The sequence below is a fragment of the Hemicordylus capensis genome, chromosome 3 (genome assembly GCF_027244095.1).
Source record: "Hemicordylus capensis ecotype Gifberg chromosome 3, rHemCap1.1.pri, whole genome shotgun sequence".
Taxonomy (NCBI): Eukaryota; Metazoa; Chordata; class Lepidosauria; order Squamata; family Cordylidae; genus Hemicordylus; species Hemicordylus capensis.
The window spans coordinates 152872817-152897861 of NC_069659.1; the positions used below are offsets into that span (position 1 = coordinate 152872817).

The window sequence follows — 25045 nt, forward strand, 5'->3', positions numbered from 1 at the left end:
GAGTAATAGCTTTCTAGAGGAGGTGGGGTGCCGCTCCTCATCTCTCCTATCTGCACATGCGGGTGTGTGTCTTTGAAAATGTTAAATTGGACCCATCAGAATTTATTTCAGTTTCCTTTTTAAAAAACTTATTTTGGTGGAGACTTCCACAAGACTGATGGCTTGCCAGACAAGCCACATTGACAAACCCCCACCCTGTCGTAAAGCCTGCGGTAAACATTCTGCCTGTTGCCAGAAGGTGGCACTACTGTAATCTGGCACTTCACAGTGGCCTCAAGCACCCCTTTTCTCCCCACCACTCATGGTGGGGGCAGCTGGAGCAGTAGCCCCCCTGAGGGAGCAGGCTGAGGTAGGCTGCCCTGCCCCCGCTGCTAAGCCACCACCTCTTCACACATGAAAATTCCATTCTGATATATTCTTACACTTGCGGGGGGGATCTAGATGTGCAAACCGGTTCTAGATAGAACAGGTTCTAAACAGAACTACCCTGGTTTGATGGTTCTAGGTAGGGCCTGAACTTTAAAATAAAAATTAGAGTTGGTTCTAGGTCAAACCAGATCAAGCCCCGTTCTAAAAGAGCAGGATATAACTGGCTCGAGTGTCTCAATCCTCCATTTTGTGTAAGAAAGAGACTGTCATCCATTTTGTGACACGTGTGTCACTTGGAGCAATTGGCTGTGCTGCAGATACTGATTGGCCAGATGTGTCTGGCCCTTTGAATGGCTTTGAAAATGTGTCACTCAGGGACACCTGTCATCCCATTGGCCAGGGGGGAGAGACAAGGGAGGTGCTCCAAGGAGGGTTATTCAAAGTATATTTAGAAACCACCTTATGAATTGGAATCTCTCACTGTCTCTGCTGCTCATGTCTGCTGCTGCTGCTCATGTCTGCTGCCTGAGAGAGAATGAGGAGCTGCTGCTGCTGTTGTTTTGGTTGCCTTGCCTTGCAGTCTGGACTGGTAGTCTCCAGAGAGAGGTTTGACTGACTCCTGCTTTCCCACCTACCCCCTCTATTTTTTTTTTAAAAATACAATATTTAAGTATTTTTCTGGCTGGCCTACATTTTGTGCGTGTGTGTGTGTGTAGTGAAGTGTATGGTGGGGCTGTAATCCTCCCCCTGCTTGTTACCCAGCCAGCTAGCCTGGTTTCAGGCCTCTGGCCCATTTCTCCCCAATTTTTACCCTCTTTCCTGGCTGCCTTTCTTTTAAAAAGGATTTTAAAAATGCATTTAAAATTTATTTCTGATTATAGAAGCAGCTGTTTCCTTCCCATTTTTCTTTTGGAAGCATACTGCCTGTCTGGGCCTCTATTTTTTTTTTATTTTTTTTGAAAAATTAACAATATTTAAGTATTTTATTTCCTGTCTGACTGTGTTGTGCTTCAATTTGTGTGTGTGCATAATGAGTGAGTGTGTGGTGGGAACCTAATCCTCCCTCATGCTTGTTGCCCAGCCAGTTAGTCTGGCTCCAGGCTTCTGGCCCATTTTTCTGCCCCATTTTTTCTGCATAATAAATCTCTCTATTTAGAATCTATGTGCTATCAGAGAATCCAACACATGTGGATCCTCTAATGTCAATAGTGTTGAATTACCTGATGGCACATAGATTCTACATAGGGATTCATTATGATGTGTTTAGAAAACCAAAGAAACTCCATGTTTGCCCAGAAGACCTCATTCTAACTTAAAGTAACCCCAGCCCAGCCCAGGGACATCACTACCTCTCATGATTAATGTCATTATCTCTCTCCAGCTAAATTGTATCTATGAAACTTGCTAAGACAGCTAAGGTTCCCACTGCCAGAAAACAGGATCTAACCAAATAAGGAGTAATCATCAGATGAACAATGAATCATTTGCACGCGTGCATACTAGATGCTTAGGCCATGTATACTGTGTCTAGGGTATCAGCACCATTTAGATTGTTTGTATAAATGTAAGATGCACCTGTAACCAAACTGTAATTGGTTTGAGAGCGTGAGCCTATTGATTACCTATTGCTGACTGCAGAGCAATAAACCTCAATTAATAATTCCCAATCCTTGTGTCTGATTGGTTAAGCAGACCCAGGAAGGAGCCCCATCCACATCAATTATATAGGATCTATGTGACATTAAAAAAATCTAATCCCCATTATTCCCTTGGGAGAAAAGATGAAACTTTAAGAATATTTTAAAATCATTTAAAATTGCCCCTCTGGCCAGTTGCTTGGGTGCTTGAGTGTGCTTGGGTGGTAGTTGGCACCCATGGGGGCCTACCACACACCCCACTTTAGGACCCCTGTGTGCTACCCATAGGGAATAATGGACTAGTCTGAGCCCCATTATTTCATATGGAGAAATTTTAGAACCAGTTCTAAGGGGTTCTAATGTGAACCAAACCACAGGCCGGTTCTAACAGTTTAGATCCCAAACTAGTAGAACTGGTTCCAGTTTGGTTCTAATTATAACTGAACCACACAAACCGGTTTTGTGCACATCCCTATGCCCTTCCCTTGCTGACTCTTGGGTGTGCTTGCATATACTGCTTCTTTTTGGTACATACATACACATACATGCCACCTTTTCTGCCATGTGCGCAGGGTGCCCCTTCTCTCTCCGTGGTGCATGCAGCAGCTGTGGCAACTGCGCAATGAGAGCAGGGCAGTCCACTCCCAGCTGCTCCTTCAGGGAGGTTGCTGCTGTTGCTGCCTCTGCTGCCACCACTGCTGCACACTGCATGGAGAAAAGTGGCTCCTCCTATGTGGCAGAAAAATAAGGGGTCCTGGAGGGGGAAGGGCACTGCTGGGGGGGACATCACTGGGTTGTGGGGGTGGGTAGCCTGATAATGGGGCGCCTATGGCCTCCCTATGCTACTGCACTGTTCTGCTGGGTTTTCTGTTTGGATATATTTATCTGGGTCTTTTTTTCTTTTTCTTTGCTCTCCCTTCAGGCAGGCAGTCTTGCAGAAGATCGACAAGAAAAATGGGTGGATTGCTCCTCCTTCAGGCAGTCAATCTTCCACCAGGTCACCAAGTAAATCTATATTTAAATATTAAAAGGAAAAGTTAGGCTTGATCCTCCCATACATCTCAGAAGAAATGTTGGGATATATCAAAGTATCCCAAAAATGCTCCATAAAAAGTGAAAATTTTTAGGATGGAGATAATGCAGGTGAAACTCCAATGCGCAGGGGGAAATCCAAATCGTGTATGGAGGGCACCTTGAAGTCTTGCACAAACTTTGACATAAATCTCCCTGATGTATGAATGCACATCCACCCTTCCTGTGGTGAAGTGAAGTTAAATTACCATCTGGGACGGGCCCTGACCTGAAACACTCTTTCTCTGAACAGGAGGTTGCATTCTGTCACTGCTAATAGCCATTAATAGATCTAAACCACCATGGATTTGTATAATCCGTGAGTGACTGTTTATGGTCGTTCATCAAATGCCAGCATAGTGCCTTCCTTGTAATGCCAACATGCAAATTGAACTAATTAGGCAACTGTTCCTGTCATGGACTTAATACTTGCTACTTCAAAGTTGCCATGGAAATTGCCCTTGTGTAGTCAGTGGATGATGTGAAAAGACATACATTGCTTTATCTACATAGAAGGAAAAATAGGAACACAATGGAATGTATAAGTTCTCAGAGGCATATCTGAGAATGCTTCTGGTGGTTGGAGACTTGGTTGGGGGAGGCTGCTGGCCCAGTCTGGTCTCAATTTCTCTCCCCAGGGAACTTTGTTGAGGAACAGGTGAGAGGACTTGGGAGGTGGAGTGGCTATGGTCTATAAGAACAATACTCCCTTACCAGGATCCCTGGTAAGATATGTGTCTGACCATATCAAATGTGTGTACTTAAGGTTGGAGGCCAGGCCCGGGAATAGTCTGGGACTTCTGTTGGTGTACTGATTACCCCGCTGCCCAATGGAGTCCCCAACTGAGCTGGTCTCAGGCTTGGCTTTTGTACCAGGTTAAGCCTTTGTCTCAGAGCAGCTCACGCGAGGAGAAAAAAATGCTGAATCATCCCTGGTGAGCTGCCTGGCTGGGCTGCTCATGAAACTAATCTATATTTCCAGTACAATTAAAATGCTGCCACCGCCACCCCTCTTATCAGCCAAAGTTCAACCTCCCTTGGCTTGGAGTGGAATCCCAGAGAAAACTCTCTTTATTTTGCTGTTGGATAAGTACAAAAAACTTCCATGTGTAGGCCTACGTGATGAGAATACTGATAGCTGATGAGTGCTTGAGGACACTTTTGCACCAGAGAAATCCCCTTTCCGCCCTCCCTTTTTCTTGAGTTAAAAACCAACTTTGAGAGCCTTGTAAAAAGGAAAGAACAAAAAAAAAACACCCCAGTTTTATTCAGTTACTACAGACTGCTTCCATCTGCTTCCAGCTTAGACAAATTCATGGAGGACAGGCCTATCAGTGGCTACTAGTCTGGTGGCTATGGGCCACCTCCAGTCTCAGAGGCACAATGCCTCTCAATACCATTTGCAAGGTAGCAAGAGACAGGAAATGCCCTCACCTCCTGACTGTGGACCCCAGAGGCATCTGGTGAGCTATTCTGTGAAACAGGATGATGGACTAGATAGGTCTTGGGCCTGGTCCAGCAAGGCTATTCTTATGTAGAGTATATTTGAAGATCTATGCTCAGGCAATATGAGAGGGAAAGAAGCAATTCTTTTCTACCTGTATTGCATCTTTGAGCTCACATCTGGCAGAGTTGTTCAGGGTTGTGAGAGGGCTAGTAAGTGCCTCTCCTCCCTTGAATCAGAATTTGGAACCATCTGTAACCCACTGTGACATGTTTAATGAGTTCTTTGTGGATAAAATATCTCATATTTGGGCCGACTTGGATTTAGACCCCACAATTATGGCAGTGTCTGATGTGGATGTGTCTAGTGATTCCTCTTATGTGGTTAGGCTGGATCAGTTCCAGTTTGTGACTCCTGAGGATGTGGACAAGCTGCTTAGAATGGTGTGGCCTACTACCTGTTCTCTTAACACTTGTCCCACATGGTTTATACTATCTGGCAAGGAAGTTGTTGTAGAAGTCCTGGCAGAAATTATAAATGCCTCTCTGAGGGAGGTCAGGAAGCCTCCTTGTCTTAGGGAGGCAATTATTAGACCTCTTTGAAGAAGCCAGGGTTGGACCCCTTAAGCAACTATAGGCTTGTCTCCAACCTCCCGTGGTTGGGCAAGATGACTGAGAGGGTAGTGACCTCCCAGCTCAGGCTGTCTTTATGTCTTTATTATTTATTCATTTATTTATCAAATTTATACCCCGCCCAAACTTGTGTCTCTAGGCGGCCAACAACAATTAAAACACATATAAAAGTTAAAACAATACAATAATTTAAAAACCGTAAAGTTAAACAAACAGTATTTTTAAATGAAAAACCTGAGAAAGCTTGGGTAAAAAAAGAGGCTTTCAAATGTTTTTTTTTTTTTTTAAATAGCCTTTTTAAAAAAAGCCTTTCTTTTCTTGGAGAAAACGGAATATTTAGATCCATTTCAGACAGGCTTTCAGGGTGGGCTATATGGTGGAGACTGCCTTGGTTGGCCTGATGGATGATCTCCAATTAGGAATTGATAGAGCAAGTGTGACTCGGTTGGTCCTTTGGGATCTCTCAGTGGCTTTCGATACTATCCACCATAGTATCCTTCTGGAGTGTCTGAGGGGGTTGGGGGTGGGAGATTCCTCTCCTACCTCTTGGACAGATTCCAAATGGTGTCCCTTGGAGACTGTTGCTCTTCAAAATATGAACACTTGTATGGTGTCCCTCGGGGCTCCATATTGTCTCCAATATTGTTTAACATCTACATGAAACTGCTGGGAGAGATCATCAGGAGAATTGGTGCAGGATGTTATCAGTATGCTGATAATCCAAATCTATTTATCCATGTAAATATCATTGGGAGAAGGCATAGCCTCCCTAAATGCCTGCCTGGAAGCGGTGATGGGCTGGATGAGGGATAACAAACTGAGACTGAATCTACATAAGTACTTATTGTGCGAAGTCAGAACTTGGTAGACGATTTTGATCTGCCAGTTCTGGATTGGGTCACACTTCCCCAGAAGGAACAGGTACGTAGTCTGGGGGTGCTTCTGGATGAACTCCTCTCCCTGGTGTCCCAGGTTGAGGCAGTGGCCAGAGGTGCTTTCTATCAGCTCTGGCTGATACGCCAGCTACATCCATTTCTTGAAATAAATTAGGGGTGTGCAATTCGGATTTTCTGTGTTTCGATTTGTAACCGAATCGAAACAGCCCTGATTCGATTTGGATCCGAATCTGACCCATCCAAATCACCCCAAATTAGATTCGGATCCGAATCGCGGCTGATCCGAATCGAATCGATTTGGGTTTTGGATCTTCCTATTAATTTCCCCAGATTCCCAGCTTTCATTTTTTAAAAAAAGCTAAGCTCTAGCCCTTATAGAAGTGGAGTTATGGAGCAAGATGTGTGGTCACTATTTTTCAAGTGTTTGGATTCTTTGGTGTATAATAACTTTCACTCAATGAATCCTTATGAGGATTCATTACACACCTTCATTTCTTCTATTCATTTTGACTGTCTTTTAGACAGTGCCAATTGTCAACTGCCATGTGCCAACTACACCCCACTCCCACCCGCAAGGCAGTGAAGTACTACTCAGTTTAAGTTAAGTGCCTAATGGGTGGAGGCTACCACCCAAATTGCAGAGGAATTGGACAAAGGGCTGATTTTTGGTGAATTGTTGAAGGTTTAGTGTCTTGAGGCAGATTTGGGGCATAAAGTGGGATCTGGGGTGGGAGAGTGTGGTGAGGTGGTAGTGTACATTCGATTTGTACCCGAATCTAGCCAATGGACCACAGGGGTGATTCGTTTTGTCTCCGAATCAGCTAGATTCAGGTACAAATCAATTTGTATCCGAATCAATTCGCACATCCCTAAAATAAATGTCCTTAGAATGGTGGTACATCTGCTGGTAACTTCTAGACTTGACTACAGCAATGTGCTCTATGTAGGGCTGCCTTTGTATATATTTCGGAACTGCATTTGGTCCAGAATGTGGCAGCCAGATTGGTCTCTAGGTAATCTTGGAGAGACTATATCACTCCAGTATTGAGAGAGCTACACTGGCTGCCGATAGGTTTCTGGGCAAAATACAAGGTGCTGGTTATGTCCTATAAAGCCTTAAATAACTTAGGCAATGGGTATTTAAGCGAATTTCTTCTTCACTATTTTTTGTATTTAATTAACATATTTTAAATATGCTATGAACCTCACCATCCACTGAGATAGTCAGGAGAGGTTCGTCTGCAGTTGCCACCGGCTTGTCTAGTGGCTACTCTGGGACGGGCCTTCACCATTGCTGCCTTGAGTCTCTGGAATGTGCTCCCTGCTGAAATAAGAGCATCCCCATCTCTGTCACGTTTTTTAAAAAAGCAGTCAAGACACATTTGTTCACCCAGGCTTTTAATCAGATACTGTTTTGATAATTTTTAACATTGTTTTAAATTTTTTTAATTATTGAGGTTTTAACCTTTTTTTATTTTGTTGTCATTTGTATTTGATTGTGAGCTGCCCAGAGACGTAAGTTTTAAGTGGGATATAAATGTGTCGAATAAATAAGAAAATTTGCAGCCAGTGCAGCTCTTTCTGAGTGAGCAGTTCCAGAGAGAGCCCTGGAAGCTGCATTCTGTACCAGCTGATGTTTCTGAATACTCTTCAAGGGTAGTCCCACTTAAAATGCATTGCCATAATCCAGCTGCAACGTGAACTGGATTATGGTAATTAAGCTGGACATTGGTCAGATCTGCCTGCTTGAGAAAGGGACATAGCTGGTGCACTAGTCGATGCGGTGGAAAGGCACTCCTGGCCACCGCCTCCACCTGAGCATTCAAAAGCAGAGCCGGGTCCAGCAACAACCCCAAGCTGTGCACTTGCTCTTTCAAGGGGAGTACAATGTCCTCTAGAGCTGGTTGAATTGGCTTTTCTGTTGACCAGCAGCACCTCCATCTTGTCTGCATTAGCCTCAGTTTGCTAGCCCACATCCAGCCCATCACCGCCTCCAGTTCAGTACATCCACTGCTTCCCTAGAATCTGATATCAGAGAAAAGTGGAGCTGGGTGCCATAGGGATTTAGGAAGCTGCCATGTACTGAGTCAGACCATTGGTCTATCTAGCTCAGTATTGTCTTTACAGACTGGCAGTGGCTTCCTGCCAAGGTTGCAGGCAGGAATCTCTCTCAGCCCTATCTTGGAGAAGCCAGGGAGGGAACTTGAAACTTTCTGCTCTTCCCAGAGCGGACTGCATCCCCTGAGGGGAATATCTTGCAGTGCTCACACATCAAGTCTCCCATTCATATGCAACCAGGGCAGACCCTGCTTAGCTAAGGGGACAAGTCATGCTTGCTACCACAAGACCAGCTCTGCATTTTGATGACACTTCAATCCAAACTTCCTAATAACCTCTCCCAGTGGTTTCATGTAGACATTGAACAGCATGGGGGACAATTCTGAGCCTTGTGGGACCCCATAGACCAGAGGATAAGGATTTGAGCAGAAGTCCCCCATTAGTCACTATTACCTAGGCAGATGGTAAACAAGGTCCCTGGGCCAATGTCTTGTGATGCACTTGTTAACTATGTTGAACACAAGGAATGTTCTATTTGTTCTTTCTGTTTCCAGGCCCCCGGTCTTCTCACCTCAACGCTGAGAGATGCAAGGATGAGCACCCTTATGCATTCACCCTCTGGCACAGCCTGTTCTTATGTAGCAGTCACCTGGATAGGTGGAGCAGAAGCAAATATTCATGAAAACATTCAACAATCCTTTCTGTCTCAATGTGAGCATAAGACGTTTTCTGATTCACCTCCATTTCCCTCTCCCAAACCTCCATTTCTAGTCTATGGTCTTTTGAAACCTTCTACCACTTGGTTCAGATGTAATATGTTCCACTCCCCCCTCCCCCTGCTCTCCCGTCACGTTAGAACGTTGGGGAGAGGGCTCTCTCTGCAGTCCATAAGACTGAAGAGAGGTGGGAGATGTGGCTGTGCAGGCTTCCTTCTTTCCTGAAGAACAGCCCACACAGCCAATAGCAGCTGCAGCTAGGGAGGAGCTTCCTCCCTCAACTCCAGCTTGGGAGAAGGCTAATGGCGGTGCCACGTTCAAATATACCACTGCCACAGGCAAACTGGAGGTTGGGACAATGAAACCTAAAGTTAACTGAGGGTGACAAGTGGAGTTTGTGGGAGGGAAACTGTGGGTCCATTTCCCGCTTTTACTGCAGTTCCCTGGACTCGGATGTTTGGTTAGTGAAACTGGAGGTGAAGGTACCTCCGGTTTTGTATTTCATCTGAACCCAGCCTATATGTACTAGTGTTGTGGCATGGAGCTAATGTTTTTCCACTAATCACTGCAGCACCCACTAGATGGCACTTTATCTGAAAGTGAAATTAATACTTTTCATAACTGTTGAAATGTTCATTTTGATATGAGCATGTGATGTATGTTGTAGAGGTAAAACTTGATCCTTGAAGCTTACATGTGAAATACGTTCCACTGAAGTGATTGGGATTAACTTCCAAGTAACTGATTAGTATTAGTATGTACACTTGTTGCTATAAGAAGACTGATTGACATCCAGACTTAATTACTCTTGAGTAGTCCTATTGAAATTAAGTAGTCTTCTAGAGTAAGTCCTGAGTAGTACTATTCAGCAAGCTAGTCTAGATGTCAGCCACTGTGATTTTAAAGCCCACACAAATAATCATTTTATCACATTCCACCACACAACTGCATCTAATGTGCGATTTAATCATTCTTACCACTTGGCAGGATGATACAGATGGCCAAGCTACCAGGAAGGTGTGAGAGAAGACAGTTGGGAGCATTTAAGCCTGATTCTCAACAACCACGGCTTGCTTTTGTGTCTGATGTGGGCCATGTTCTATAGACGTACATCAAAAAACATATTACTATATAAATATAGTATTATAGTATAGTAGTAGTATTAATATTATTTCCAATAGAATTGTGTGACACAATGTGTGCAAATGCCATTTGTGCAAATTACACAAGTTGTGTAAACACAATGTTACAAGGCTTGCATACTCGTGTGCAGAATGTGAGCCACTGAATTCATGGATTTATAAAAGAGAGTGACATCATATTTAAAGTCTCTCTCTCTCTCTCTCTCTCTCTCTCTCTCTCTCTCTCTCTCGGTTGCTTTTCTTATGGAACAGCAGATTGATTTCCAGCTCCCTTGCCTGCCTCAGTTACCCCCGTTCACAGGCTGCCCTCTACTGGTAAGCAGAGAGAAAGATAGGTAAAATGCAGAAAGAAGGAAGGAGAAGACAGTTTGATCTCTCAGTTCTCGGGCAAAGTAAGAGAAACTGTTAAAATGTTCTGATTTCTTGCACTTTATCATTGCCTAAGCTTACAGGTCCCCGAAGCAGTTCTGTATTCTTGGTTTGGAAGATCTGTATTGTTAGACGACTAGCCACTTGGCAATTAAAGTGGCCTTGAGTCATCATCACAGATGATAGTAAGGTAGTGGGGTAAATGCCAGTCACACTTGACCGACTGCGTACTGGGATGGGTGTTGTAAGTAATGAGCATACGCATGTTATGACACCCCTGCTAACTCGGCCAAGAGGCACCTTTTAACGTGGTGATTTGCTTTATGTAGCAGGTGGCCCTATCCAGGTGGCCCTATAACTGGCCCTATCCATCCCCGGCATAGTACCTCCAGTGACCATTTCTGGAAGGGCAGTATAGAAATTGAATAAAATAAATAAATGAATGAATATTTAATACTAACCATGAAGAAATGAGTGGCTATATTTAGCCCATATATAGGAACTTCACTTTACCAATCTATCATGTGATGAAGTGTATCACATCTTGTGACAGTGTGAGCCCACCTCTAAAAGCCCATCCTAATAACACTCTCCAAAGATTTCTAGCTACTGTACCCTACCCTATTAGTATACCCCTATATCCGTTTTATTTAGCTGAACCTCTAATATTTCAAGTGTTCCTCAAGCCTCTTGTTTAAATGCAGGCTTGGGGTTTGCTTATCTCACAGTGCTTTTGCCTCTGAGTGCAGCTTCCCTTTACAAAGGAAACATACACAGTCAAACCATCTAGCTCAGTACTGTCTGTGCTGACTGGCAGCAACTCTACAGGGTTTCAGACAGGAGTCCTCAGCCCTACCTAGAGATACCAGGGGCTGAACCCAGGACCATCTGCATGCAAATCAGATGCTCTAGCACTAAGCTACGCTCGCATTTCTGTAGGTAGGAATAACAGAGGCAGACAAGGGGGCTGGAAGTCCCTTTTTAATTTAAAACTATTGGGAAGAGCTCTCTTCTATCTATTAGCTCCACAATAATGAAAACAGCTGATGGAAGAAACGGGATCTGGCTTTGTAATCCAGAGAAGTTTCATCAGAGTTTTCTCTTGTGGGCTTTCCCCACAATTCCAGTCCATCTACAGTATCCAAGCTCTCTCTGGTTAGAGTGGATTGTCTATTCTTTAACAGTGCTTCTTCAGTGTTTCAGCTAGACATTTTTAAAATGTTTGAACCCGTTCTTTAAAAATGTCATAACTTGTTTTAATAGATGTTTCCTTTATTGTACCTTAAGTGGTGCCACGCAGAAATGCTTGACTAACAAGCAGAAGGTTGCCGGTTCGAATCCCCACTGGTACAATATTTGGCAGCAACACTATAGGAAGATGCTGAAAGGCAATGGTAAACCCCACTGGTATTCTACCAAAGAAATCCACAGGGCTCTGTGGGCGCCAGGAGTCGAAATTGACTTGATGGCACACTTTACCTTACTTGGAGCAAAGGAAAAGCAAGGTATAAATATTTGAAGTCTATACGCTGAAGCTGCTGTGCAGAGAACATAGTGAATGACATAAAGAAAACTGGAATGAAGATATGTTCAAATGCCATAGACTTTGCAGAAATGTACTCCTCTATATAAACCATGAAAATATAACTCCATGTTATCTGCTGCTGATATCACTACCACCACCACTCCAGGTAAACAAACCCTAATTGTTTGCACACTCTTAAGGTGGCTCAAAAGTTTTATCACTTAAAATGGCAACATGTGTTCAACAGGTGGAAATAACAGCACTTTAGGACCCCAAAGCTCATTCTTCAGTCCAGCTGCCTCTGCACCTGAATGGGGGCAGGGAGGGGAGAGCTGGTCTACATCTGAAACTTGTCAGTATGTGACACAGGTGTCTGCATGTCAAAGATCATCCTGTCCTTGTATGCTCCATAAGGCTGCAGACAAATGTGTGCAACAGGCTGGGTGTCTTGGCAGAAGTCATTCAAAGTGGGTGCCATTTTGGTGACCCCAGGTCAAAGGTTGCATTGCTTTTGGTGACTTACAAAAGTTTGACAGATTAATGTCTACCTCCTGTAGTAACAAATAAGTCATGCATGTTGAATGGATACATGTGCATTTGAACTTTTAGTGTTTTCGTTCTGATTAGTTAATCACCCTGGATCAGATAGATTAAGAAGCACTTTATACAATTCCAGAATCAAGCAGTATACCGTACTATTTCCCAGACTCTACCACTTCAGGTACGGGTAGGGGTTGTATGTTTGAATGTTCTAGCACAGGGAAAAAATTGCTCCCAGACGTAGAAAATGAGCACGCTGTAGGGAAAGTTTGGCTGACCCTTTTCTCCCTGATTTTATATATTTGTATATAATATCCCTGATTATACAGTATTAGCCTTATATGTGCAGGGAGTGTTTCCCCCCTACATTCAAAGATGGAACAAACCCCTTAACCACAGGCTGAAGAGGTTAAGTCAAGCTTCATCACTTTATTGTGCTGATGGTATAAACTTGTTCTTAATTTAACTGATCTACGTCTGGTTTCTTGACCTTTTCTCTCTCTCTCATAGAAATATTAAAGCACACATATTTACATTTTGTAGCAGCAGATATTTAAAGGACAAGTAAGGTCAGTTGCTGAGTGTCTGAGAGGCATCTGATTGGCCACTGTTGAATAGGGATGTGCACAGAACCAGTTTGGAGGCCCTTTATAGGAACCAGTTCGGACGACTGCTAGTTGTGCCAGTTTGAAAGTGGGGTAGGGTGGGGTGTGACTTTAAGGCAGGGGAGGGTGCACTTACCCCTCCCGCTGCTCCCCCCCCCAGCATCCATTGTAAACCAGGACACAAGCATACCTCCCTTTCACCCCGTCCCTCCTCAGACCGGAAATACCTGGCGCGTGTGCACACATCATCCCCTTAAAGTCATCCCCCCACACCTTCAAACTTCCCCGCACCGGTTCAGTGTACATGCCTACTGTTGAAGGCAGAATATTGGACTAGAGGAACATTATGAGATCATTCTTAACTAAGGACTGGTAAAATGTTAGCCCAGAGTATGACTCATGAGAAAAACAGAATTATTTTCCAAATCTGAGAGAGAAAATTCCATACTGATGCTGCTTGGTAATCCTTGAGTTTTGAATGTAATGTTCTGGTTAATAGATAACCAAAGGTTTTACTACAGAGCCTGATCATCTACAGTAGAACTGGGTCATGTGGCAAAACACTCACGGAAAACAGGAACCAGTGTCTGGAGAATACTGTGGACCCAGAGCACACAAAAATTGCACATCCCTGTCTTCACACCACGTTTGACATACAAACAACTGCCAGCCCTTTTTTCTACTGACTGGGGTTCACACTCATGCAGAAAGGATTATGGATGGGTGTTTCCTAAAGGCCATATTGGGAGGGAAACTGTCTTGAGGTATATGCATATGCTCTGTTTTCATGCACCAGCTGGTTTCTTTACCAAAAATGTGCTGTTTACTGGAGCAAGGAACAGCTTGCATTAATTATTCAATAGCAAGGAAGTTTTGACTAGCACTGGAGTTGCTGCTCTTCGAAGGGAAGGGAAAGTACAAGTTCACAGAGCTGCTTGAATTGACTTTGGGGACACTCTCTAGAAATCCGCTGTATTCAAAACTTGTTTTGTGTAGGGGTTTTACAATGGATTTCTGTCAATTCACTCAACTTGTACCATCAATCCAAGGGGTAGCATAGTAGGTGTCCCCCCCACCCCATATCTATCTATCTATCTATCTATCTATCTATCTATCTATCTATCTATCTATCTATCTATCTATCTAATCCACTCCCCCATGCACCAGACTGAAACTTCACAGCAAACTGTCAGACAATACAGTCATAGGATATTATGGTTCTATAGCTTGAATTAACTATTTTAAAATCCTTTCATTGTTTTAAAAGCCTCATTCGCTCACTCTTCTACCCCAGAACAAGCAGCAGAAGCTTGAAGACTCCACCAGCCTCTTAGGTGCCAGGCCAACCTCTTAGCTTCTTACCTGGACAGGAACTGGGCTGGGTGAGATCTTGATTGCTGGGGGTGCAGGGTCATCTCCCTGCAGTTTTCATCTGGTACTAACCTCTTGCCCCAGTCCAGTATTTCCTGCCACATAGTCTTGGACAGGGAGAGAAAACTAGCCTGGAAAGCGACAGTAGTTTCTAATGGCCCATTTTCTGAATAAGTTTGAAAATGTCAAAGGTAATGAACTACATTAAATTAATGTTAGTATACTTAGGAAAAATCTTAGTGTACTTAGAAATGTAAGGAAATCAATGTCATTAATTTCCTTACCTTGATAAGTATACTATTTAATATATAGCAAAATCGTTGGTCCCTCAATCATTGCTACCCTTTGCTCCCCCAAACTAGTTGTTCTAGAGTTGCCCCTGTTGACAAGCTTTGCACCATTAGTGATTTTGGCACTAGCAGGAACACACCTTGGTCATTTTGAAACCCAGACCTGGAGGGCTTTGGAGCTCCACCCCACCCCGAGGGCTGGGGGGGAGTTAAACTTTTTCTTTTTTGGTACTTTTTGAACCAGCCACTGCTGAGCAGCAGGGGCAGAGGTGGCCTCTCGAGGAGAAACCTCAAGGGGGGAGTTGGTGCCTCCCAAATGACAGATTGAGCCGTTTCCGGCCCATTTCAGGCCTCTGTGCACATGTACATGCTATTCTGTATGGGTCAGCCAGCCATAATTCCCTTTTCTTTTCATGAACCAGCCCTATGGTAGAATGTAGAATGAAGTATCTATAGATAGCTTTCACAGATGCAGTTATTTGCTCCAACCTTGCTTCAAGAGCCCTTGGGGCGAGAACAGAGAGCCAGCATCAGCATTGAGCCTGTTCTCATGTGCATCCAAGAGGGGGCTAAGGCAATCAAGCCCACTCTAGGCTGCTCGTAAGAACTGGCAGGATTGCAGCCGATCCCAGTGGTGCTTAGGCAGCAAACCCACCTGCGGAGCCAGCCTCCTAAACAATGTTAAAGCAAGAGCTCCTTTAGCCTTGTTTTTCAATTGTGTGCAGCGCTGCTTTTAGCTGGTGATGTAGTAGTGATGGGTGCCTGGTCGTTGCTGCTGGGATACCCACAACGCACTGCACACTCACGCAGTGCATCATGAGATTTCTGGGGGCCGGGACAATGCATCCCGGCCCCCAACCCTCTGCACTGCTTGGGCCAGCGGAGGATTGCCTGGGCGCGCAGGGAGTGCACCCAGCAAGGACTCATGGATCATCTGCAGGGAAGGTAAGTTTGAGCAGTTTTTCCCACCACCCACTTTCAAGCCCTTCTCACTGATCGTGAGAAAGTTCTCACTGTCTGTAAGAGAGACTCTTGTTATATGCACAGAGACATGGGGACGTACTACAGTACCTCCTATGAGTGACTGTCAGGTGGAAACATCTGTACACAAGTAAAACATAAGGTCTGAACAGGGCTATTCTCTCCAGCTTTGGAGCTGCCCATTTGCAACTGAATTAGATTTTTGCCTGAGAAAGCTCATGCCACAAAAAGCTAGTCTTTAAGACGCCTCTATGGTTTATACAGTAATGGTTATCCTAGTATGTAGGGGAGGACCTATTGGCTCCAGTAGATGAATGTTGTAAAACAGGTTGCCCAGAATTTGCATTATCAACATTTTGACTCTATGGGCAAATCAGCAGCAGGAGCTCCTCTTCTATTCCTATAAATGATCAGCCATGACAGTGTTACAACTGCCATGTTTAATAAGCTGACAGCATAAACATGGAGTATTTAAAACCTCACCACACTTCTTTTCTTTACAGGGTGACTCATATTTTCCTGTTGAAAGTAATTTGTGCTGGTAAGTCATGAAATTAAGACAAAAATCTAGATTTCATGTCTCTACTAATCTAGCCTTTCCAAATAGAAGTAGTGTAAAAAACTTTTTAAATGTACACATAGATGTGATCCTTAATCTTTGCAAATTATGTTTTCTAGTAAATCTTGTTTAATAAATAAAAGTTGATATTTATCGAAGGTACAATTTTCTTCTTAGATTGGAGAAAAGTCACAATAAGAGCTTTTCATGGAGTGTATTGCTAAAGAGCACATAAATCTAATGTTCTTTCATAGGTCTTCCTTGTTTGTGTAATTTGCCTATTTTTGATTATTTAAAATATTTATTTCCAACCCCTCCAGTGCAATATTGCGCAGGGTGGCTTACAACAGCAGAACAATAAAACAGTTACAATAATAAACACAGTAGACAGTTTTTTAAAAAAAACCTTAATCAGATACAAGCTGCAGTAAAATACATTAAAAGCCTTTTTAAACAGATAAGTTTTTTTTTAATCTTAAGAAGCCTAGATAGATACAGATATACATAAATGGGTCACTCATACAATGTGAGAGGCAGTTTTTAGCCTTTCTTTTCATTACTCAGTGCCAAACTAATGAAATCCTTTATTGGTTAGGAATAGAAATGGAGTAGCTATTTGGGTGTCTGACATATTATTTGTTAAGTTGTGTAGTGTTCATGTTCACAGGACTAGGTAATAGTACTAAATGTGCAAAACAATGTTCACATATGACTTGATCATCATTCAATATCCACTTCTGAGATTCCTCAAACTCCTTTATCAGTTGCCATTCATAATCCCCATTCATCAACTTCTTAGTTGTCTAGTTTCCTAAAGGAACATGCTCATTTTCAAAGAATAAGTCTTAATGTTTTCAATCTATATGTAGTTAGATTTAGAGGGAGGGGCCCTATTTGCTCATCACTGGACCACGTGCGCTTTGCATGCAGAAAGGTCTCACATTCGGTCCTTTGCATTCCAGTTAGAAGGTGCAGCTGAAACAACTTCTGCCTATAATTGTGAAAAGCCACTGCCGTTCAGAGTTAGGCAGCACTGAGTCAGATGGTGCAATGTTCCGACACTAAGACAGTGTCATGCTTTATAGTCAGATCACTGGACCATCTGTTCATATAACTTGATGTATGTCATGTTCAAATGCATTATCTTATAGAACAATGTGAAAGATAGTGCAGTGGTTAGAGTGTTGGCCTTGGACCCGGATAGCTAGAGTTTGAATTCAGCCAAACCATAGCTCCTTAGATAACCTTGTTATCTAAGTTGCAGTTGCAGGTTTGTTGTGAGGATAAACATGGGATAGCCTGGTTTCTTTTGGTAGGATATGAATATAATGAAATGTAAAGCACCCGTCCAAAACAAGATCTAACAGATCATAATTTGAAAACTAAATCTCCAGCTAATTGAGCAAAGAGGCACCTTTTAAAAGTGGCGATTCTCTTTATTTAGCAGGGGGAGACCAACTGACCCTATCCAATCCCAGCACAGCATCCCTCCAGTGGCTGTTGCTAGTGTTGTATGTTTCTTTTTTAGATTGTGAGCCCTCTGGGGACAGGGAGCCATTTAATTTATTTATTTCTGTATATAAACTGCTTTGGGGCAGGGGCATATCTAGGGTAGGGCAGGCAGGGCACATGCCCCGGGTGCCACTTGAAGGGGGGCGCCATTTTTTAAAATGAAAAAAAAAATTTTAATGACCACCGAAAACAAAATGGCCACCACACATCCTCAAATGGCCTCTGCAAGGCCCTAGTATCTGGGGAAAGTCAAATTCTCCCTTTATTTTTAAAACTTATGTAATAGTGATGCTACAATGCATAGTAGAGAATTAGACAGGCACTTCTGTTTAGTTTTCCAAGTACACCACCATATAGTATTTGGGTATTTCATGAGCCCCAGCATGCTGAAATTTGTAGTTTTCCAGCATTTTTTGGTCTGGCTATGTCCACTGCTAAATAGTTTTTGAAATATTAAAAGATTAACGAGCTTAACTTGTATTTTTGAGCTGATATTATGGTAAAGTTATCTGAAAGATGGGTGTCAGATGTTTGGACAGGGGGCGCAATTACAGTGCTTGCCCTAGGTGCTATTTTCCCTAGATACGCCTCTGCTTTGGGAACTTTGGTTGAAAAGTGGTATATAAATATTCATTGTATTCATATGTTTGCTTTTAAATTCCTTATGAAGCCCAGTGCAGCTTTAGATGTGGTTATCTCCCTTATGCACTCCTCCTCATGGAGAACATTCTCTGACCCATTGGAATGGCCTCCTGCAAGGGATTTGTACACAACAGAGTATTTATTTATTACCATCCATGTGACACTTCTTTAGATTTATTGTGCTTATCATAATAAAGGCTGATTCTTGTAGTCCCGCCAGTTTCTGCATGCTAAAACTGAGGACATACACAAAGGCCACATTCGCACATAACGGGAAACCAAAGTTGAAGGAGCAAGCGGTTCCAAACCTGTACGCTGAATGCATGAAACCACGATACTGTACAAAAAGAGACCTGAGGTTTTCTTTGCCAAACTCCAGCTTGAAGCCTCAGGTTGTAGTGAGTTTCGCCGCTGGTACCAAGGTTTCCAGCTGCTAGCTGTACATCTGAATGCATTTCTGGCTGAAACCACAGTTGAGGGAGGAAGGTCCTCTCTCTCCATATGTGATTGGCTGTTGGGGCTGTCCTTCATGCAAGAAGGAAGCCTGCAAAGCCAGTGCCTCCTCATCTCTGCAGTCTCCCTGACTGTAGTTCGCTTCCTGTCCATTTCATTTGAATGCGGACAGGTAAGCATGCCCAGCGGTGAGGGGAGTAGAACCGTGGGTCCATTGGACCTTCAGTTCCATGTTATGTGCAAATGAGGCAAAAGTCTTTGCTTGATTCCCACTGGACAAACCATGGCCAAGGCACTAAATATCACACGAATCTCAGATCAGGGACCTTATGAACTTAAGATGATATCTTTATCTGGTAGTATAATAATAGTGGCTGGCCACCAAAGGTATTAATGTATGTCTCCATGAGAATCCCAAATTGTGCAGATTGCTTTTGAGGGGGAATGGCCATTTATTAAATCTGCACATATTAATGTTATGTTGAAGGAAGGAGTGCCTGAGTGTCCATGCTTTCTCACCATACCTATGGAGCAACTACTACAGGTGAACATATAAACTGGGCCAAAATATTGTATTCTGTCAGAAGAATGACTGTTATTTATTTATCATATTTTTATACCGCCTAATATGTACATCTCTAGGTGGAGTACAAGATTTAAAATATTTTAAATCAACACTGATTAAAATACACGAGACACAATAATATAAATGTTATTAAAACAAATTATTAAAATTATTAATTATTAATATTTTCTGTAGCATAGAAGTCACATGAATCTGGATATTTTCTAAGGAACACATCCTCTGTCTCCATTGGAAATTCTCTTGGACAAGGAAATGCTGTTTACTAAAACAGTGGTGAATGCCAGCTATGTGATTAGCTTCCTGAATTTGTTTTTCAGTGATGTGATAAATAACTTTTTGAGGAGCTGCTGGCAAGGCCTTTCCCTGTTGGAACCAAACTTTTTAAAATCCAAGGGTTGTGTGTGTGTGTTTTAAAAGCTATTAGAAATAATTATTAGAAACATGAACTTATTAAAAACACCCACTGCAGTGAATGATTTCTTAGCCATAAAGAGTGAGCTTACTCGACAAGAGATTATAGATTAATTAGACATCTGCCCTCAACCTTTTTAAATCCATAATTGCTGATGAAAAAAAGTATTGACACATAGACTGTGAGGCTTCCCAGTATCGTAAATAAACTTGAGAGACTGGCTTGGAAGCTCTGGTTTCTGTTTACCACACAAACAGTACCAGGAGTGGAGATGTGTGAAATTAATGCCTGGTTGTGCGAGTAGTTGGGGTGGGGAGTCTCGCCTATTTTAGAAGCACTGTTTTTGCTAAGCATTGTGCTTTGCAGTTAAGTTGTATTGCTGGTCAGAGAAGAATGATCTTCATTCTAGCCTGCTGTGTGTTGTAAGGTAGGCTTACTGTGGAGGGCTGTTGTAAGAATTGCTGAGACAATTTATGCCAGACCTGCCCCATATGTGAAAAACAACAAAGGGGGAAGGAAGGAGTTCTCCCACTCAAGTAGAAAAGAACAAAGCTCCCCTAACCAAAAACCAAAACCTAATACACACATGAGACCAGGATATGGTGATTAGTGTATGCATTATAAATACATGATGAAGTTCAGTAGACAATAACAGAAACAACATATGCACCAGCTGGCCCTGTTCATATGGTCCTCATCATGAGTATGGAAAACAATCATTGGAGGGAGGGTTGTGTTGTGTCCATTGGAATCTACCAGACAAAATGTTGGCTGAAGGTCTTTACTGCGAAAGGACTGTTTTAAAACAGTACCCATTACAGAAACATAGGCAACAGTTTCAGAATGATCTGCATATACAATATCACAGCTCCCTTTCCTAAAATCAGGTTCTGGGGAAAGTGACTTGAGTGGAGTTAGCATTCTGGTGTGGTGTGAGTGGTGTGGGGCATATATTTGTTCAGCATTCTGGGGTATTGTTTCTTGGACAAAGAATATGTGTCTGACTTAGAATGTCTTTCTTCACCCTTGTTCCCTACCTTGAAAAGGGGGTTAAGAATGCTCATGGAGGAGAGGTCTATCAGTGGCTACTAGTCTTGATGGCTATAGGCTACCTCCAGCCTCAGAGGCAAAATGCCTCTAAATACAAGTTGCAAGGGAGCAACAGCAGGAGAGAGGGCCTGTTGCCTGTGGGCTTCTCAGAGGCATCTGATGGGCCATTGTGGGAAACAGGATGCTGGACTACATTGGCCTTGGGTCAGATCCAGCAGGGCTGTTCTTATGTTCTTATTAGACTTGTAAAATAATATGCTCCTGCATTATTCAGTGTAGGAGAGAATATTTCAGAGAATTATTCTACCCATTCTATTAAAAGCATCCGAGAATATTATTTTACAAGTCTAGTTCTGATGTTCTTGATGTGCTTTACTTTTTGGAAAATTGTTGTAACATGGATTACTTCACTGATTTCTCAGCCACTTCTTCACAAAACAAGGATAGATGTTTCACTGGTGTGTAAAGAAAAGCATGTCTTTATAAACAAAATAGCCTACTTGGAAGCTAAATATGTTTCTCACAGGATTTCCATACATTTCCTCCCTTTCTACTGTATGGAGGCTGCTATCATGCACTAGGAACTAAGTCCTATCAAATTCAGTGAATTTCAGTGCGGAGGCCATGTGTTTGCCAGTGTTGTGGAGGGGTAGCTGAGAGAGAGCACTACCAGTGCGTGAAGATAGCTGGGAAGAGCACTGCCAATACAGGAAGTGGCAGTGAGCTGCGGAGAAGCAGGTATGTACTTGTTCTCCTCCATTTTAAAGGTGCAGGGGATGTTTTATGAATCATGCTCAGAACCGTGATTCATGCACATCCCTAGAATTTTCCTGTATATGAGACTCTCTTCCCTATATTTACAACATAGTTCCCAAAAAAGGCATTCCTGCGTTATTTAATTGTATTTTGCAGAATGAAACTATGGATTTGTGATGGCATATCCAGATGGAAATAAAAGATAAGTACTTCCTCTGACAATAGTTAACTTGCATGTAACTTCTTTTAATAAATGGTAATGAATAGTCATTCAGGTACTTTCAAAAAGCAAATCATACCAAATACTAATCAAGTTCAAATGTTCAACCTTTGGAGAGTTGTCCCTCTGTCACCTCCATGGTTAGCAAATTCAGAAATCACCTTTCATTTTAAAATACTATATATAGGGGTGAAGAACAGTATGGAGGCTTAAAAAAAATCAGTGTTTATAGAGGACTTTAAGAAAATGCCATATTCTGATAATTGTTACTAAACAATGTTCCTTTCCTTTTTATTGGAATGTTTTTTGTACAGACATGCCTTGCCAACTGTGGATTTCCCAATCACAGATTTGAGTATCCGTGACTGGGAAATTGTGTCCACCCTTGCCAACCGCGACCCAAGAATCCGAGGTTTGGTGACATTTTTTTCAAATTTGGATGGTTTGGGGGGTCATTTCTGGGGTCAGGGTCATTTCCGGTGTCGGGGGTGATACGGGGGGAGGGGGTGTTGTCCAGGGACAATTTGGAGGATGCTCAGGGGGTCATTTCCAGGGGTCGGGATCATTTCGGGGGGCCAGGGAGCAGTTTTTCTATTTTTTACCATATTTTTTCTGTCTTTCCTGACCGCAGTTGCCCTAACCCTGTTTCCCATGCATTGCTATGCCTAGTCAATCACTAATTCACCTTTTAGGCACCTTTTACCGTGGTGATTATCTTTATTTAGCAGAGGGATAGTAACTGGCACTATCCACCCCCAGCACAGTACCTCCAGTGACTGTTGCTGGTGTCTATCTTGTGTTTCTTTTTAGAATGTGAGCCCTTTGGGGACAGGGATCTATCTTATTTGTTTATTATTTATCTGTGTAAACCGCCCTGAGCCATTTTGGAAGGGTGGTATAGAAATCAAATTAATAATTAATGATAATAATAATAATAATTCACCAACCTCAAGGGTTTCTAGGAATGGAACCCTTGTGATTGGCGAGGGACAACTGTACTCAAGAATTGTGTGTGTTAATCTGTCGTGCCCTTTGATTAATTAAGGTTAGTTGGATAAATCAGAGTCCATCCCCAGCTTCTTCTTTCTTTCTTTTTACCCTTCATAAATTTAACATGACTTAGCCTTCTTGTCTTCCCATTCAAATGACAGCAATATGGAATAAAATAAAACATGTGTGCTCCAGCTTGGATCAAAATTCAGTTCAACTGTGGCCCTGGTAAAACCTTAGCTCCGGGGATTGCATGTATATGTATGTATTGTACATCTGCCACACTGTCACACATATGAAATAATTCTCAGACCAGAATCTCTCTTTTTTTTTTGGCACTGCCACATTATCCATTCAGTCAAGAATACATATTTTAGAAATATAAACTTTGGGAACACATGGGTTGGATTAAGGGAAATAACATTTCACAAAACCAAACCTAGAACTTTGAGAGTCAATGGCTAAATGGGCTATGGACATCAATATGAATGGAGCAATAGGTCTTGTTATCATTGCAGGTTATAAACATGGTTGACTTGCTCCCTTATGGATCACACAGGGCTGACCTTGAGGACCAATTCAGATCATTGCTCTTTGTTCTCTACATGTTCCTGAACCTGAGCAGGAAACACATGGAGGAAAAGGTCAAGATGCTGAATGCCTGAATCAACCCTTTGGATTGAGGTATAGTGGTTACTTTTGTCTAGAAGGATAGGATGTTTGGGGTTTTCTCTGATAATCATATTTAGACCTAGTATCTTTCATCCCTGCATGAAGTGTGTCACAAATGTGGATAGCTGAGGAGCTCCACTTGTCTAGAAACTTGACTAGGTTAACAATGCTGCATTTTAATATTTCCTGTGAGTTTTTAAAAGCTGCACACAACTGTTCTCCATATGCTGTGTTTGTGTGACTGGGTGGATGATTGCTTACTGCTGTTCTTCATGTCCCAGGACAACCTCAGTAATGAGATATTTTTTCTCAAAAGGGATTGGGGTGGGGCCACACACAATTAATACTTAACATAAAGCAAATGAAACCAGACTCAGGATATTGGTTAAGCAAAACATTTCAGTCTAAACTCTGCTATTCTTTGCCATCTTTTTGTTGCAAACTTAGTGCCAAGTGTAATGCTCTGGTGTCTGTCTATTATTACACTCAAAGTGCTTTATGGAGGCACAATTGTACACGTACGATACTCCCTACTCATTAGGGGTAGATTTCAACCTTAAAATGACCCCATCTGAATGGAACAATGAAATATTAGGAAACAGTGTTCTGAGTTAGATGAATGAGAACAGTGTGGCTTTCACACTGTGTGGATAAACCTGGATTGAACATGTACTGTAAGTACCCCATGCCATCAAAGAGTCCAAACCTAAGCCATGACATGTGTTAGAAATAGAGCTGGTGACTATTATCTGAAATAAAACAGGCCTTTTTGTTTGTTTGAAAACAACTTTTGTTCTATCTCTCCTGCAGGCATGGATTGCCAACCAATCCAGGGGGAAACACCAACCTGATTCTACCCTCTGTCCCAGATATACCAAAATGCTGGATTCTGCTCTTTGACTCCACTTCTCTGAATCTGCTTTGGACTCCACCCTGTGACCCAGAGGGAAAAGAATATAACCGTGTAACAAATCAACAATATAATGACACAAAATGATCTTTTTACACACCTATATTCTCCATGAATCTTAGTTGTGTGATCCCTCACCCTATCACATCTAGCTACCTACTACTAGAAAACATGGCTTAATCTCTAACTTTACTGCCCTCTGCCAACTTTTCATAGGTGCTGGAGCACAGTGCACAGTACATTGAACCACTTTTCCCTGTCTGTCTCCATTAGGCAATTTGCTTCTAACCTTAAAAGGGGGTTGGGAATAGTCACTAACTTGCTAGTGAGGCTCATAGCTGCCTGCCATTATTCTTCCAAATACTAGTTGAGCATGCAAAAACATCCTTGAAGCAAAGTCATCTATTAAAAATTGACATTGATACTTTATAAAGCATTACCCTTTTATTCCATCTACTTGATTTTAACCCAAACAAGAATATGCAGTTTTCACAGAGGAAAAACAGAAAGAAAAAAAGAAAAGCTATACTAATTGCTTGGATGAATCCATTGTGAGCTTCAAAAATAGCCTATAAATTTCACATAATTTGAAAGGTTTATTGGGATGATGTGCACCTGCAAATTGTTAGCTAACACC

The 25045-nt window shown here is 42.4% G+C and overlaps 1 long non-coding RNA gene across 22 annotated transcripts in view; it reads left to right on the forward strand.

The window, feature by feature from the left end:
• LOC128351527 (uncharacterized) overlaps positions 1–24841 on the forward strand; it is a 55908-nt gene extending 31067 nt beyond the window's left edge. For 2 of the 22 annotated variants that reach the window (XR_008319836.1, XR_008319839.1), the window contains exons 2-9: positions 2929–3003; positions 8662–8818; positions 10218–10357; positions 11622–12025; positions 16150–16187; positions 21424–21598; positions 21773–23510; positions 24309–24841. This is a non-coding gene — a long non-coding RNA (uncharacterized LOC128351527). Of the gene's footprint in view, positions 1–293; positions 350–768; positions 976–2928; positions 3012–8661; positions 8819–10217; positions 10358–11597; positions 12026–16149; positions 16188–21386; positions 21599–21772; positions 23511–24308 lie in introns of those variants that run through there. The other 20 variants (XR_008319840.1, XR_008319841.1, XR_008319829.1 and 17 more) reach the window with 20 other exon arrangements.
• Positions 24842–25045: the final 204 nt, after the last annotated feature.